Consider the following 18809-nt stretch of genomic DNA (forward strand, 5'->3'; position numbering starts at 1 on the left):
CACTCCCATCACAGGCCGCAGTGCAGGAGCATTAGGGCACAGCTGTCCCCATTTAGGTTTCAAAACACGGGACCACCTGGAGCCATGGGACTATGATTTTAACATGGGTGAGCCAAGGGCACTGGACCAAGCCCAACAGATCTGTGGGACCCCAGCAGAAGTCTAAGGCAGAGAGCCACTTTAGGGCCATCTCTACCAAGCCAGAGGACTGACATTACCACTGCAGGAGGTCTAAAAGACCGAGTAACATGCCAAAGAGGATTCTTCTTGAGCCTCAAAAGGTAAAAAAGTTTGCTTTACTAAGTTTTGAACTTTCTTGAAACCCAGTGCCCCTTCCTTCCTTCCTGTTTATCCCTTTTAGAATGAACATATCTATCTTATACCTGTCCCACACTATTTTTTGAATGCATATAACTTGTTTGGGTTTCACAGGTTCACAGTTGGAGAGAAATTTTGCCTCAGAATGAATTGTAGTCTCATTCATTACTAATTTAGGTGATATCTGCTAATAGATGAGGCTTTGTATTTTAGACTTTAAAGTTGATGCTGGGATGAATTAAGACTCTGGGGTTTATTGGGATAGAATAAATGCATTTTGCATGTGAGAAGAATATAAATTTTGGAGACCAGGAAAAAAATGTCAATATCTAAACGTTTGTCTTCTCTCAAAATTCATATGTTGAAATCTTACCCTCTGATGTGATCTTATTAGGAGATGGGGCCTTTGGAAGGTAACTGGGTGATGAGGGAAGAGCCTCATGAATGGGATTTGTGCCTTTGTAAAAGAGATCCCAGAGACCTGATTTACCTTTTCAGCCATGAGAGAACACAATGAGAAGACAGCTCGCTATGAACCAGAAAGACAGCCCTCACCAGGAGGACAGCCCTCACCAGACACCAAATCTGCTGATTCCTTAATCTTGGACTAACAAGCACTCTGAGAATTTAATTTTTGTTTAAGCTACCAACTTATGGTATTTTTGTTATAGCAGCCCAGATTGACTAAAAGAAGTAAAGAGATGATTTTTTTTTCCACAGAGAACTTACAAAAGAATAAATTTTCTATAAAAACTGGAGCATGTGCCTCATCTTTTTTTTAATAGCAAATCAGTCATTTAAAAACTAGTATGTGACAGGTGGGGTGGCTTATGCCTATAATCACAGAACTTTGGAAGAATGAAATAAGAGGATCATCTGAGCCCAGGAGTTTGAGACCAGCCTGGGCAACATAGCAAGATCCTGTCTCTACAAAAAAATTTAAAACTTAGCCAGAGGTGATGGCATGTGTCTGTAGTCCAAGCTATTTGGGAGGCTGAGGTGGGAGGATCACTTGAGCCCAGGAGTTTGAGGCTGCAGTGAGCTGTGATTGCACCACTGCATTCCAGCCTTGGTGACAGAGCAAGACAGTGACTGAAAAAAAACTAAGTAAATAAAATTAAGAACTGGTGTGAATTGGCAGTCACATTGAATGTTTAGGAAAACGAGCATTCTTTGTATTCTTATTGTAATACATGTTCACTGTAGAAAATTTAGGGGGAAAAGTTCTATTCTTATTGTCCAGAGAATGTTGGCAAAAATGGCCTTTGGGTAATTCGATTGGTTAATTTCCTTTGTCTGGATATATTTGAAAACCCTAAATTTATCAAAGTAAATTAAATTCTCCATATTTAATTAAAGGTTTGCATGAAGGGACATTTTAGTTTGATGACCTCCAAATTTACATGTTCAACACTGAAAGCCAGGTCCTTTGAGCTTTTCCCTTATAAAAATTCAGAATGAAGTTTAACTTGCTTTGTCACTCTTAAATTGTCTGTTTTTCTCTTCCTTATTTCCTTAATTTCTTTGTAGGAAAAAGAAAACTTTGCCAAATGGTGGGGATGGGGAATGAATAATGTATTTTAATAGAATGTTTCTTGATGAGCCTTTTTTCATTATTATGAAATAATGTAAGAATCATATATAACTTATGAATAAAAATATGTTTACATTATAAAGCCAAAAACAACATATGACAAGTAGCATGTGGTAACCTTCAAAGTCCGACTGCATTGACCCTCATGAGAGTTCACCTTTGGAAAGGGCTCAGATGCTGACTCTCATACATATGTAAAATAACCTTCTGAGAGATTTTCTGCCATTTACAAATAGAAGATGTTCTCTTTGCCTCCATCTCCAGAGTAAGAGGATAAAGTAAGAGTTCACAGGTAGAACAATCAACGGCCTAGCTTTCCCCTCCTGATTATGTCAATCAAAAGTGAAATTAGCAGCCCCTCCCGTATTTGTTTTTCATCTCTTGCCCAGATTAAGTCTGCGTGGAGAGCTGAGAGTAATGTTTCAGAAAGAGTAGGTAAACTATAAATGCCCACAAGCAAGTTCCCTTTTACCCTCTTCCCTTCAGTTACCGTCAGTATCTAGGAGCATGTCCTCTGTAACCATGCATACTTTAAAATTATGGAATAACTTGTTGCTTTTGAAATATTTACCTTTCGTTATAATATTTATTATGAGCTTCTGAAGTTTTAAAGAAATGTTGTTATTAAACAAATGATATTGCTGATCATTATAAGCAATTTCTTCAAGATGCCAATACCTATACTTCAAAAAAATACAGTATTTATGTGCATGCTATACTTTTTTGGTTAAAGGGATACTTTTATTTTTAAAAAGGAGCAATCTAAAAACACATACACATATACATATATATTGATGTATTTTCTATATAAAGTACATTTTAAATATTTCTTATATTAATATGTATATATTTATTAATATAATAATGCATCATAGTTTAAATATATTAAAAATGTCTTTACTTAGAGAAACTCTATGATAAAATCTTTATTAACTAATAGTCTTTTGGTGTAGTAAAGAAATGCCCTTGATTTTCTTGTGAATTTTTTTATAAGCACCTTTTCTTTTTTTAGTCTTTTGTCTCTAGCCAGCTTGGAATTATAAATGGAGCAAGGGAACTTTCATTGTTATATATTTTGAAAAATCATAATCTAAATATACCATAGAAACAAAAATATTATACATATCTGCATGCACTTACTTGATAAAAGTTCAGAAGCCAATTTTATTTCGTTTTTTTTAAAACTCCATGATGCTCACAAGAGCCAATGGTTAACCATAGATATTACTAAAAAGCAAATGATACAAAATTAGAGTTAATAAATTACTTTTGAATCAGAAGTGTCATAAGTAATATAAATCATTACTTTTGAATTATTATTTTAATGTCATCTATAATCTTGGGGTTGTTTTTGCCTATTGAATCTGCACAGTGGAACTGCTATGCATGGCGTGCTGATGGGCATCCCTTCCAGACTCAGTGTCCAGTGATGTTTGTGTTTGCTTCTTGAAACCAACCATAGTAAGAATAGTTACATCAGAAACACAGCAAAACCTTCTAAAAAAGGACATTGTTCTCCTGGGAAGCTGGTTGATAATGCATAAGCCTGAATATGTCTCTGCCAATCATTGGTCTTTTTGCTCTGGGATCCATTCTTCAGCTTCCAGCTAATCTGCAGTGTTTTGCACACAGGCCATCCCCGAGATGCTCTCTTGGGATCTATTTGTCAGCTCGTTGCCAGCTGGTTTCAACCAATGGGAGACACCTGCAAGAAATAGTCAGATGAAGAAAAGGGAAAGCCAGACAGGGACTCTGATAGCAATGGCCTCTCCTCTGTAGCTCTAGATTTTGCCAAAGAGGTTGACATAGTTTTCTTCCCTTGTAACACTGCCTCTTCTCTTTGTCCCTGCAGACTTCAAACCGCAACAACTTCTTGCAGATGCTAATCTATGAGTTCCCCCAGAGGTCCACATTTGGCTTCTCAGCTCTTCAGAGCTGAATGACCAGTTCCCTGAATAAAATATTTTAAGAGTAAGTTGATATATATTCTTTAATCTAACTAGGAAATAGAAATTTAAATTTAATTTAATTTTAATGCTATAAATTTAACAGGAATTTAATATGAAATAATTATTAAACGATGACAGGAAAGAAACTGTAAATATATAGAAGCAATTCTAAAGGGAACCCTATGCTGAGGGTGACTTCCAAAGGAAGGACAAACTTAGAAGGGGGAACCCTCTTCAAGACTGGGTTCTCATCTTGGATAAGGCGTGTTTGTGGCTCATGGAATAGCAGAGAAGTTTGTTAGGTTTCCTAGGACAAAGCTGGTCTGCATTCATCACACAAGAAGGAGATAAACCTCCAGGGTGCTGGCAAGCTAGGTTGGTCAGCAAGTACTCAGGGTGAATCTGGATCCTGCTGTGGTTCCTGTGGGCTTGGAGCATGCAGTGTCAGTATGTTCGGGTGGGGATAAGAAGCCTTGGGAAGGTGATCACAGGGCTTAGTCTGCGCCTATGAGGTCACTGAAAGACTGTGCCCTCTGGGTGTGTGGTTGGACAAGTCATCACTGAATGTTCTTACACACTCACGCAGCAGAAAGACTGCAGCAGGAGCCAGAGAAGGCTGAAAATCCAAAGGAAAACAGCCCAAACTGGGAAAAGAAGCCCCATCCTTCTGTAGTGTGACTCCAGTGCCCTCTATTGACAAAGCTTAGCATGGTGTTGTGCTTAAAGAGAAATGTTTAAAGCAATCAGTCCATTACTGCAGAGCAGGCACTGAGGGGTAAATTTGGAGGTAAGGGACAATAAATAGAAATTAACACAGTGTATTTTTTGTGTTCCTGGTTGGGGCCTGATGAATAAAATTCTCAGAGTTAATATCTTCATTTTGTATTGTTATTCTTGTTGTATAATCTTTTACTATTGCTCAGTTTTTAAATATCAGATATTTAGCATTATTCTTGATGACTCACTTTCCTTCATGTCTTGGTCTTGATTTAACGTCTGTTTCGAATGTGCTGTCTACTTTCTACCTTCCCACCCTCACACTAATTTATATCCTTATCGTCTGTCTCACGGAATAGTGTATTCATTCTTTAAATGAGAAATGACTAAGGGCCTCGAATTTACAAGGCACTGTGCTTGGCTCATGGAATAGGCAGATATGATTCTTTTTCCTTATAGAGCTTAATCTTTAGAGATGAAATAAGGACACTGATAGTTATATAATTTAAAACATTTAAAATGTCCCTGAAATAATGATGATACTGATATTAATAGATCTAGTCATACATGAAAAAATAGCTAGACAACCTGAGTCCAAAGGTTATGGCTGGAGAGCTGGTGCCTGACTCAATATGATGGCTGAATAGAGGATAATTACGGAAAGGGGTGGGAAAGAGCATTCCAAATGTAGGGCACATGTTTAAAGGCAGAAACATACTTATTTAATGATCTTCCAGGAGGCCAGGCAATGTGTCTGGAATAGAGAGACAGCAATACAGAAGCATCCTAGGAGATGAGGCTTAAGAGCAAGCTAATATTTGGACCATGTGAAGATTTGAAAACAATATTAAAGGTTTGGCTGTTTTTCCCAGTAGCAACAAGTATTTCCAGTAATCTCTTAACTTGTTATGCTTCCCTTTTATAGTTCTCTTCTGGCAAGCCTCCAATCTGAATTTCTATGTATTTTTTCCAGTTTTTCTTTACTGCCATAAAAATCTAATCAGGTAAATCCCTATCTTTTGCATATTGTACACACACGTCCCTTTTTCCCTGACATTATTCCAACCCCACTAAGGTAGGCCAGCCTCCAAGATAGCCTTCAGAGTTTCCCTACTCCATGCCCTTGTGTGGTTGAATCAGGCTGACTTCTGTAAATAATTGCAGATTGTGAAAGTGACTTTATTTTCTTTCCTTCTCTCAGATCACTATCTTGGAAGGAAGCCAGTTGCCACATTATGAGGACACTCAAGAAACCCTATGTGGAAACTGTGAAGCAAAGAACAAAGACCTCCTGCCAACAGACAATGAGGAATTGAAGCTTCCTGCCAATAGCCAACATAAATGGAGGCTCCTGCCAACAGCCGTGTGAATTATCCATCTGAGAAGTGGACTATCCTTTCTCAATAAGATCGCAAAATGATTGAAGTGCTGGCCACCATCTTATCAGCAAGCACCCGAGAAATTCTGAACCAGAACAACCCAGCAAAGCCACTCCCAAGCTCTAACTAATGAATATGCCCAGAGTTAGTTACCCTTTTGTACTCTTACCATCGAAACTCTCAGACTTTCAGGAAATCTGGTCCCTTCCAATTAAAATACCAGAGAGGAGAGTTCCAAAAAGCCATCCAAGTATTGAGTTTCTTTTGTTCCTAATATTCTGTTACTGATATCTGGGAAGAGATTCCGTATGATACTTTGGTCTTTACGGGATACACAGGCTTAGATATACGTAGAGTTCCACTTATAAGTATGCACAAAATATTGTAACAGTCACTTTTAATCGACTGATACCAAATGAAAATCTTAGATAAAACACCTGTCATACATTTATTAGAGTGTATTGTGATTATTGATGTGTTTATAAGACTCCTCATTTACCTGTAAGTTATTTCTGGTTCTGAAATCTATCAGAAAAATATAATAGGTACAGAGAATCATGGAGCTCAGGATAAAGCACCCTATTAATATTATATCAGTTGATTACAGAGTCCTAACTTTTGTGAATGTGAGATCAGGTCACCACCAGAAATCAGGAAACCAAGAGTCTTAAAAGTCAGAATAAATACTGGGGGACAAATTATAGGACAATTGGAGAAAACAGACAACTAGCCAAAAATCAAACTTTTTCAAGTGTCTTAGAGAAGAAGTAGAATAAGACAATAGAAGTAAAATAATGGAAAATCACTGACTGACTTCTAGAGGTATTTTTTGAAATGACTGTCTTTCATTGGCCTTTTGAAGCCAACATTTAAAGAGAATCTTATGGCTGTTGTAAGATGAGACATTCTAAAAAAATTTTTAGAAATGAATTTAATTTTTGGCTGATTGATACATATCAGTTCAGATGAAATAGGAGTGTAGTATTTATCCTCTATTTTCTAGTTCCAATGGTGGAAGCTTTGCAAATCCACCTTGTGTAATAATAATATTCAGTTTTAGTGATTCCTGTGCCTGATAATTTCTCAATACAAGGTGAATTATGATACTTTTGTCTGCAGTGATAGCTAAAAGGTGATTCTGCATCATAACCTCTTAACATGAGTCAAGGACAACTTACTTATTTCTCTACAAAAATCTCAAAAAAAAAAAAAAAATGGAGCATCTTAAGCCACACTGCCCCTCTTAATTCACTAGCTCAAAACCACAATGGTAGAGTTGCATAGTTGTGAGGCACCATATAGTCTGAAAAGCCTCAAACATTTATTATCTGGCTCTTTACAGAAAACATCTGTTGATCATTGATAAAAAGTAATGTAAAGGTTCTATAAGCCACATATGAAAATGTAATATCAAGGTAAAACCCAATATTCATGATAATTGGTGATTGGATCCTGTCTTCTAGCCAGACTCATTATCCAATGAGGGCAGTCTAAAGTTTTTTGTTGTTTTTTATAATTCTGTGTGAGGATGGGAAATTTGAAAATGAGTTCCTTATTTGGAACTTTCTCCAGCCATGAAAATTGTTCAGGTTGTATGGAATCTGTCAGCTCCCCACCTATCAAATAAATATCCCCCCATTTTTTTTTTTACAATAACTGGTAGAAACCTGACTGAAAAAATATTTTTTTAATTAATCTAGTAACAATACATCCCACATTTTCTATGAACAGAATCCACTTGCATTTTAAGATAGAATTTTACTAAAGTTTATTGTTTTATTTTATATAAGATATTCAGAATAAAAATCTGAAAATTATAATTTCAGCAATGAAGATGAATTTTCTGATTGATAAAGGAGAACTAATTATAATGAGATGAAAGGTTTACTTCTCAGTCATAAGAACGTCTGGAAGTATTGTGTAGGTTAATATTCATTTATCATATCAACAAAGATACTAATTTTCTAAGTTGCATAGAAATCCTGATGAATGAGGGAGACACAAAACATCATTTGATGAAAAAATGTTATATGTTCCCTCTGATTTTCATCTGCAGAGTCATTAATTATGATGGTATGATGCAGTGATGTGAGACCTGAGATAAAACTTTTTGAGAAACAAGCATCTTTCTTAGTAGAAAAAAATAACAGACATTTAAAATCACAAAAGTTGAGACTGATAGATCGCTGCTTTTAAGGAATATAAATTTTCCTTGTCTTTTCTAGCCTCTAAAAATATAAATGTGGTCATTATCAGAATGTGTTTTCCTGTTCTAAGCTTCAGACTCTTAACTCCAACTACCTATTTTCTAAAGGACATCTTTAAATAAACATAACCAGAACTAAATATTTTATTTCTCTTTTCTCTTAAGCCTGGTCCAGTCTTCTATTTTACTCTAAATCATACCAGTATTCACTCAATTGTTCAAATCAAGAAAGACAAAAACAAACACCTATGTATTACCTTTTGATTTCTCCTTTTTAAAAAAAAATCTACATCGATATATAATATATACAGATAATATATATGTATATCTAATATATCAGTATATCCTAATTGTTCTAACTTCAAAATATTTTGAATCTGTCTGCTTCTCTCAAACTCAGGACCATAGTCATTGTCAATGTCATCGTTAGCTCTTCTTATCTATTTAGACTCCCTCCCTTCCATCTTTGTCCCCACCACTGACCGTCTACACAGGAAGCTCAGTAATCTTTCTGAAATACAAAGCAAATCACATTACTGTCCTGTTTAAAATGACTTCTTACTGCTTTTATAGTGTAATCTGTATCACTAACCACAGCTTACATCTTTAACGATCTGACCACCACACATGAACTTATGCTACTGTACCTGCCCTAATTCTGATCTTCAGAAAGAAGCCGAAAGACACCATGCATTCTTCCATATCAGAGCCTTTGTACTGATAGCTCCTGAATCTTTTTTTTTTTTTTTTTTTTTTGCAGTGATGGCGTCAGTGACACACTCAGAGTCACCTAGGGTCATCATCACTGCTCCTGAATCTGGCATTTGGAATGCCCAAACAGTGATCTTCATATTTTCACTAGGCTGGCTCTTTCTTACACTTTTAAGTCTTAGCTTAAATTTTGTGCACTCCGAGAGGCTTTCTGACAATGCCCTCAAAAGCAGTGGCTTACTCACTGAGTGATTGTTCTCTTTTCCCTACAATATTTTATTGTTTCGCTCCTTTATAGTACATGACATCCACCATTAAGCATTTTGTTGACTTATATATGTATTGCCTGTCTCTCTTACTAAATTGGAAGATCTATCAGGGCAAGAACCATATCTGTTTTCTTCAACTTTGTATCTCCAATACCTTATATACTACATGGGATATATAAAACATTCAAATGTGTTTGATGAGTGAATAAATATGAATTAGGCTGCAAGTTTAGTTTGTCCTTAATTAGTATGAAATATGACATAGAGTTTTGCACACATTCATCTGAGGGGAAGGGAATAAAATTTGTATATATGTGAAAGATGCTTTAATTATATTTTATATATGTTTAGTTCAACATACAAACAATTGAATGAGTTTAGCAATTTTTCAAAATGTTGTGCTACTAGAGTTTCTTATTTCTTTTTGTGGTAGGTAATCATGTGAGTTATCACCTTAATTTCCAAGAGATTTCAAAGCAAAAATCCTAAGCAATTAAATTTTCTCCTTCTTTTTGGGTCAAAATCTACTTTTTGGTATTTCCAAAAGGCCAGAAGCACTGATTTGTGCTGACTATGTTACTTGTTTAGGACTTAAAATGATGAAAAGTTTAAAAACTTGCATTTGTTTTTACCAAAATTTTTGTGGAAATTCCATGCTTCAAAACACAGTACTCTAGAAATTAATTTCAAACAGTGTCAGGTAGACATTCTTAAATGTCTACCCCACCCAAATGAAGAGCATAAGGTTTAATATAATGCTGCCATAACTTTGCATTTACTGTGTTCCAGGAACTTTTCTAGGCTCTTCATATATTTCAAATCATTTAATGCACCTACAAGCCTTATAAGGTAGGTACTATTATTATTTTTATTTTGAGGTAAGAAAAATGAGTTACATAAAAGATAAGAAATTTACTGAAGATTAAAGTTAGTAAGTTAAAAAGCAGAGATTCAAACCCATGATATGTGTCTACAGAATGCAAGCTCCCAACGACTACACTGTAAAACATTTCAGTCATTTTTACAGGGTTGTCCAAAACCAGCGCCAATAAAACCAATAACATCATAGTACGTAATATCACAAGTCAGGCTAGAACAGAAAAATTATCAAAGTAATAAATAATCCTAGCTAGTTAACAAAGTAAGGAGATATTTTAAAACAAGAAAGAACAAAACCAAAACCAAAGCAATATTCTGACATAATTTCCTGGATGGAAAATGGGTCTCTAAAGAGTTATATTTAGTTGATCTGGGTCACAGGTAATATTTAGTTGAATAGGTCATAGTGCTATCAAATTGGGTAGAACTTTCTAAAAACATTTAGATAGTAATTTGCCAAGCTCCTTTTGAGTGACTCTTTAAAAATGAAGGTTTGCAATGAAGAAAACAATAAAGAGAACATGAACCTAGAAAAGAAAGAACATTGTATGACTTTTCAACTATGCTCTTTTCATTTCTTTCCATTTATATTCAACTTCATCCTTGAAGGAGGCTGTACCGGTTATCAGCAGGCAGTTCATTTTCTTGTAACTAAACTGTATCTATACCTACCCTTGTTATACTGTAATCAAATGTGAAAGAAAAATTTCTGTATGTCTCTATGTATGTCTTCATCATATAGTTGATTCTTGAACAACATTGAGCTGCATGGGTCCGGTCCACTTATAAGTTGATTTTTCAACCAAACACAGATCAAAAATACAGTATTCACAAGATGTAAAACCACATATACACAGGGCCTTCTTTACATATTTTCATGTTCCCCAGGGCTGATTGTGGGACTTGCATATGCATGGAATTTTGGTATGGGGAGTAGGTTTTCTGAAATCAATCCACTACACATATCAAAAGATGACTATAATAGTTGGTAGGTGCAAAGAGTTTTAGTTTAAACTACCAAACAGAGTATAGACATTTCTAGAGAAAGATTTTTATTGAAAACATATTTTCTACCCAAAACTATAATCCTGCCAAGTCAACAAGGTTCCCTTTCAGGACTAATTTACCGAGAATTCTATCAGGAGTGAGAATTGAGTTTTATCAATTTTTTTTTTCTGCTTCTATTGAGACGATGATGTGATTTCACTTTCTCTGTCATGCAATGCAAAGAATTACATCAATTGATATTCTAAGATTAAACCAACTTTGACTTTCTGAATAAGCCCCACTTGATTATGCCATATTATTTTTATATATATACACACACATATATATATACACACACATATATGTATATACATATATTTATATACACACATACAAATCAAATTCAACTGTACATATATATATATGTATATATATATATGTATATATATATATACGTATATATATATATATATATATATATATATATATATATATATATATATAAATACATAGTGGCAGTGCTAATTTACGCTCCCATGTAAATCAAATTCATACAGTTGAATTTGATTTGCTAAAGTTTTGTTGAGAGTTGTATCTATCTTCATGGAGATACTTGTTTGTAGTCTTTTTAAAATGTCTTTGGTTCAGAGTAATAACCTCAGAAAATGTGTTGTGGAGTATTCCTTCTTCAGTTTGTTAGAGTAATTTATATAGAATTGGTACTATTTTTTCCTTAAATTGATTACAGAATTAACATACATAGGCTATTAATTTATTTTTGCGCATTTAAGTGACTTTGTCCATTTCATCTACGCTTACAAGTGTGAATATTCACATATTATTTAACCATTCATCTGTTGATGAACATTGGAGCTGTTTACATATCTAGGGTATTATTGTGAATAATGCTTCAACGAACATGGATGTACAGATCTCTTCAGGAGCTTAATTTCAATTTTTTTTTTAATATATACCCCATAGTGAAATTCCTGGATCATACGGTAGTTTTATTTTTAGTTTTTGGAAGAACTTCCATACAGTTTTCCATAGTGGCAGCGCTAATTTACACTCCCATCAATAGGGTCAGAAAGTACCCCATTCTTCACATCTTCACCAGCATCCATTATTCCTTGTCTTTTTGATAAAAGCCATTTTAACTGAAGTGAGATGACATCTCACTGTGGTTTTGATTGGCATTTCTCTAATGATTAGTGATGTTGAGCAATTTTTCATATACTTGTTGGTCATTTGTATGTATTCTCTTGAGAAATGTCTATTCAAAACTTGCTCATATGGATTATATGTTTTTAAATTGGATTATATGGTTTTTTTGTTGGTGTTGGAGCTCCTTATATATTCTGGTATTAATCCATTGTCAGATTGACAGTTTGTAAGTTTTTCTATTCTGTGATTTGTCACTTCACTTTTTTGATTGTTTCCTTTGCTGTGCAGAAGCTTTTTAGCTTGACGTAATCCCATTTGTCTACTTTTGCTTTGATTACCCATGCTTTTGAAGTCTTACAAAAAAAATATTTGCTCAGACCAATGTCCTAAAGTGTTTCTCCAATGTTTTCTTCTAGTGGTTTTTTAGTTTTGTGTCTCACATTTATGCCTTTAATTCATTTTTATTTAACTTTGGTATATGGTGAGAGATAAAAACCTAGTTTCATTCTTCTGCATATGGTTATCCAGTTTTCCCAGAACTATTTATTGAAGAGACTCACCTTTCCTAAATGTATGTTATTAGCACCTTTGATCTTTTGAGTTTTCTCAGAACAGCTATTTGGAATTCTTAGAGTGTTCACCTATTGCTGTTTATTTAGGGTCAGTCATTGGTTCCTTTTGAGGTCATGGTTTGCTGTTTGCTGTTGTTTCTTTTGAATGTATGTCTGTGTCTTTGTTCTGAAGGATTAGTTATTTATTCTGCTCTTCTCTGTCTGGCTTATTTTGTTTTTTCTTGGATTTGCTCATTTAGAGATTCTTTATAATTTACCTGTTGATTTTCCCATCAGGTTGCTGCCTCTTTTTTGGCATTGTTATACAGCACCTTAAGCCCAGGTTTGTCTTGGTTCTGGTAAATCATCAGAGGTCTACTGGTCCTAAATGGTGGAGATCCTGAAGGGGATACTTTAGTAGCATGGGAAGGCTAGTGAGGGGTTTGGGCCCAGAGGACCTCTGAAAGAAACGTACTATGTGATGCTGCTGAACAGCCACTCTGATTTGGCAAATCTTTTGGCAGAGTTACAGAGCAAAGTTTCCATGGCTGAGGATGGTAGTCCTGCCTTTCCCCTTTGTTTCTGGTTGTCTTAAGGGCTATTTCTTTCTTCAGGCATTTTCAATGCTTCCGATGAATTGAATCAGGGACAGGTCTCCTGCCAGGGAACCCAAAATGGTGAGAAAGCTGGATATCCAACCTGAAGCTCACATTTTCCATTGTAGAAACCATGAGTCAGATGGAAATTTTCTGCAAGCTTGGTACTTGGCAGATTGGGGGGGGGTGGGGGGTTATGGATATGAAAGTCCAATTTCCTTATTATCTGCTGGAGTTTTTTTCATTTCTCTTTGGCCCTGGGAACTGTCACATCATAATATTTGAATTCTGAAATATTGCAGCATTGTATATTTGGTTTTCTTCAGATGGGAATCAGCGAAGCCAGCCTGCTTCTATACCCCGGTTTGAAACCAGAGCTTAATTTGTTCTTATGTTTAAAATTTCATAAGGTGGAAGTCCTGGTCATTTATTTGAGACTTTCCAAATATACTCATTTAACACTATCAATATTCCTCTAACTATTACTTTAGTTTCATTCTACAAATGTTGATATGGTGCATCTTCACTTCATTTTTATATTCGTAAAATTCAAAATGCTTTCTTGTTATTATTTTGATTTATTCTTTTATTCATGGGTTACATAAAATTATTTTGTGTGTTCATTTACATTAGTGTGTGTTCATTTCTATTGGGTATATACTTAGAAGTGAAATTTCTAGGTTATATGGCAACTATATGTTTAATAATTTAAGGAACTGCTACACTCTTTTTCAAAGCAGCAGCATCATTTTGGAGGTCCACCAGCAAAAAATAGAATATTTTCTATTCCTTATTTCTTAAGGATTTTTCAATCACCAGCAGTCTGTGAGTGTTTCAGTTCCTCTGCCTCCTTTCTAACATTTGTTATTATCTGACTCTTTGATACTAGTCATACTATTGTGTTTAAGTAGATTTTCATTGTGATTTTAATTCCTCTTTCCCTGATGACTAATGATATCAAGCTTGTTATGTGCCTATTAGCTATTTGTATATCTTCCTTAGAAAAATACTTATTCAGACTCTTTGCTTCTCTTTTAATTTGGTTATTTGCTTTTTAATTATCAAGTTGTAAGTGTTGTTTATATATTCTAGATAAAATTAGCATATCAGTTACATGATTTGCAAATATTTTCCCCATTCTGTAGATTTTTTTCTCTAGAATAAAAAAACGGAAAAGAATGTCCTATAAAGTGCAAAATTTTTAAATGTTGATGAGGTTCAATTTTATTACTTTTGGAGATACTGAGGAATGTCTATATGTACCGCAGTGTATTGATTATCATGGTTTTGTAGTTTTGAAATCAGTAAGTACAAATTCTCTTATTTTGAGCTTCTACTTCAAAATTGTTTGGGCTATAATGAGATGCTTACAATTCCATATAAGTTTTAGAATCAGCTTCTCAATTTTTATAAAGAAGTTAACTGGGATTCTAATAGAGATTCTGATAGCTGGAATTAAATTGCTACAACAATTTGGACACCATTGTCATTTTTAAAATGTTAAGTCTTCTAATCGATAAACGTGAGTTGTTTTTGCATTTACTTAGATCTTCTTTAAACAATGTTTTGCAGTTTTCAGAATATTACTTTTGCACTTCTTTTGTTAAATATAATACTATTGTATTCTTTTGGATGCTATTATAAATACATTGCTTTCTTAATTTTATTTTCAGACTGTTTATTGTGATATGTTTTGTATATTGATTATGTATTCTGCCACATTGCTGACCTCATTTATTAGTTGTATTAGTTTATGTGTGTGTGTGTGCGTGCACACATATGTATGTATTCCTTAGGATTTTCTAAATATAAGATCACATACTCTTTCAATAGGTAGTTTTGCCTTTTCTTTGCCAACTTAGATGCTTTTTATTTTTTTCCCTGCCCTGGCTAAAATAGCTAGTACACTGCCGAAAAGTGGTGAGAGCAGACATCTTTGTCTTGTTCCTGATGTTATAAAGAATGCATCCAGTTTGTTCCAGTAACTATGACGTCAGATACAGGTTCCAGAGTTACCCTTCATTAGGCTGAGGAAGTTTCCTTCTATTCCTTACTTCTTAAAGGTTTTTCAATCACAAAATGTCATTGTTTTTTGTTAAATGTTTTTTGTGTCTATTGAGATGAGCATGCAATTTTTGTTTTTTAATTTATTGAGAAGCTGTATTGGATGAATTCATTTTCAGATGTTAAACAAACCCTACATTCCTGAGATAAGTCTCACTTGGTCATGCTGTATAATTATTTTTATATGTTGTTAGATTTGGTTTGCTAATACTTATATTGAGTATTCCTTTATAATTATTTTTATTTCTTTCAGGCCAGTAGTAATGTCCCTTCTTTCATATCCACTGTTAGCAACTTGAGTCTTTTCTTTCTTTGGTCATTCAAGCTAAATGTTGATTTGTCTGTTCAAAGACAAGCTTTTGGTTTTACTGATTTTCTCTATTGTTTTTCTAGTCTCTATTTATTTCTAATCTATTCTGTATTATTTTCTTTCTCCTGCTTGATTTAGGTTTAGTTTGCTCTTCTTTTTCCAGCATCTTAAGGCAGAAGTTTAGGTTATTGATTTGAGGCCTTTTTCTTAATATAAGAATTTACAGCTATGAATTTCTCTCTAAGCACTGCTTTAGCTACATGATACAATTTTTAGTATGTCATGTTTTCATTTTCAGTCATCTCAAAGTATTTTCTGATTTTACTTATTTCTTCTTGGACTCATTGGTTGTTTAGGAGTGTATTGTTTAATTCCTATATATTTGTTGGAGCTCCAATTTTTTTCCGGCTATCAATTGCTAATTCCATTTCATTTTGCTCAGGGACATACTTTGTATCATTTTTTCTTTGTAAATTTATTGAGGCTTGTTTAACAGCCTAGCAAATGGTATATCCTGGAGAATGTTCCATGTGGGCTTGAGAAAAATATGTATACTGCAGCTGATGGGTATAGGGTTCTATACCGTCTGTTAGGCCTACCTGGTGTGTAGTATTGCATAAGTCTCTTATACCTTGTGGATCTTTTGCCTAGTTTTTTTTTTATGTATGTCATACTGAAAGTAGGTTATTGAAGTCTCCAACTATAATTGTTGAACTATTTCTCCCTCATATCTGTCAATATTTCCTATATATTTCACAACTCTGATATTGATTCATAATTGTTGTATCTTCCAGGGGTATTGACTCTTTCATCATTAAACAAGGTCCCCTTTTATCTCCTGTGGCATCTTTTGTTTCAAGTCTATTTTGACTGAGGTCAGTACAGCTTACTCGTGGTGGCTGTTTCCTTAATATGTCTTTTTCCATCTTTTGATTTTTTATTCCATTTGGGTCTTTGAATTCAAATTGTGTCTCTTGTATACAACACAAAGTTGGATTTTTGAAATCCAGTCTGACAATCTTTTTCTAATTGGATTTTTAAATTTATATTCAACTTTATTTTTAATACAGTTGAGTTTATGCCTGTATTTTACTTTCCATTTTCTATATGTCTATATCTTGGTTTATTCTATTCCTCTTTTTCTGCTTTCTTCCTTTCTTTTTTTTTTCCAAAGCAACAAAGGCAGAGATTTATTGAAAACAAAGGTACATTCCATAGGGTGGGGGAGGGCTGGGCATAAGGTCTTAGGATTCCACTTTTTGCTGCTTTCTTTTCCAATAAATGAATATTTTCTTGTGTAACATTTTAATTCCTTTGAATATTTTTACTACATTTCTTTGACTTATTTTCTTGGTGATTGCTTTAGAGTTTACCATATGCCTCTCAACTTATCAGAATCTTTTTCAAACTTCAATGAATTTAATTCCCACTACATATGAAGATGTTACTTCCACATATTTCTATTCCATTTTCCTTTTCAGTGATATTACTGTTATACATATTATTTATATATATATAAGTGTTAAAAACCTAACAATACATTTTTATAATTATTATTTTACCATCTGAAGTCATTTACTTACCTAGTATAGCTTTGCTCACTTCTATCTACTTTGTGCTGTTATTATCAAATACATTACACAAGTATTGCATTTCTGTATGTTATAAGCCCAACTATATATACATATATGTTATATATATATATACATATGTTATATATATATATATATATATATACAATTTTTAAAATCACTTCAGAGAAAAAAGAATATGCATTTTTGCACTTATTTAAAATAACATAGTAAATTTTACCAGTGACTTTTGTTTTCTCCTGTAGATTTGAATACCACTTGGTCTCACTTGTTTTCAAACTGTAGAATATCTTTTAATATTTCTTGTAAGATGAGACTGCTAGCAACCAACTCTCTGTTTGTTTATCTGAGAAAGTCTTATTTCACCTTCAATTTTGAAAGACATGTTTGCAGGATATATAGTTCTCTGGAGTGTTTGTCAGTTGCTTTTTTTCTTTCATGCCTAATAAAATGTTTTCTCACTGATTTTGCCCTCTGGTGTTTCTGCTGAGAAGTCAGTAATAAGTCTTATTGTTTTTTTGCATAAGCAATGTGTTGTTTTTATCTCACTGCATTCGACATTTCCTCCTTGCCTGACTCACGGCATGTTTCCTATGTTGTGTCTCCTTCTGGATCTCTGCATTTATCTTAGCTTGAAGTTTATTGAGCATCCTGAATGTGTAGGTTATTATTTTTCAATAAATTTGTGAAGCTTTCTGCCCTTAATTTTTCAAATATTTTTCTTTCTCTCCACCTGATATTATAAGTAAACATAACTGTCATGCTTAATGGTATTCTACCTTTCACTAAGGCTGTGTTAGTTTTCCTTTATTCTTCTTTCTGTCTTTGCTTTAGCTTGTATAATCTCTGTTATTATATCTTTAAGTTTACTAATTTTTTATGTCAGTTAATATCTAATATTTAGTCTTTTTGGTGAATTTTATTTAGGCACTTTTGAACTCTAGAGTTCCCATTGGTCCTTTTTATGATTCATATCTCTTTATTAACATATTTAATATAATATTGTCATCATGCTTTTCTTTTCTGTTTCAGTGCTTTCTTCTTCGGTGCTTTCTTTTAGCTTGTTTTTGTTTTTGTTTGTTTGTTTGTTTGAGATAGAGTCTTGCTCTGTCGCCCAGGCTAGAGAGCCATGGCAGAATCTTGGCTCACTGCAACCTCCACCTCCCGGGTTCCGGTGATTCTCCTGTCTCAGCCTCCCAGGTAGCTGGACTACAGGTGCTCACCACCATTCTTGGCTAATTTTTATAGTTTTAGTAGAGACAGGGTTTCACCATATTGGTAGGCTGGTCTCAAATTCCTGACCTCAGGTGATCCATCCACCTTGGCCTCCCAAAGTGCTGGTATTACAGGCATGAGCCACCATGCCCAGCCCCTTTTAGTTCTTTAAATATATCTATAATGGCTTCTTTGAAGTTTGGTTACACTTACATGAAGTTTCTGTTGTCTGTTTTCTTTTTTGGCTGGTACATGGTCCATAATTTTTTATTGCTTTGCATACCTTGAAATTATTGTGGAAACCTTGA

At 34.1% G+C, this 18809-nt stretch overlaps 1 non-coding gene across 1 annotated transcript; it reads right to left on the reverse strand.

The window, feature by feature from the left end:
* Positions 1–8921: 8921 nt before the first annotated feature.
* Positions 8922–8970, reverse strand: LOC119470793. Its single transcript, XR_005199757.1, has one exon. It is a non-coding gene; the product is annotated as a small nucleolar RNA SNORD48 (small nucleolar RNA).
* Between the last annotated feature and the right edge of the window lie 9839 nt (positions 8971–18809).

This window comes from Cebus imitator, unplaced genomic scaffold (genome assembly GCF_001604975.1).
Source record: "Cebus imitator isolate Cc_AM_T3 unplaced genomic scaffold, Cebus_imitator-1.0 Scaffold40, whole genome shotgun sequence".
Lineage (NCBI taxonomy): Eukaryota > Metazoa > Chordata > Mammalia > Primates > Cebidae > Cebus > Cebus imitator.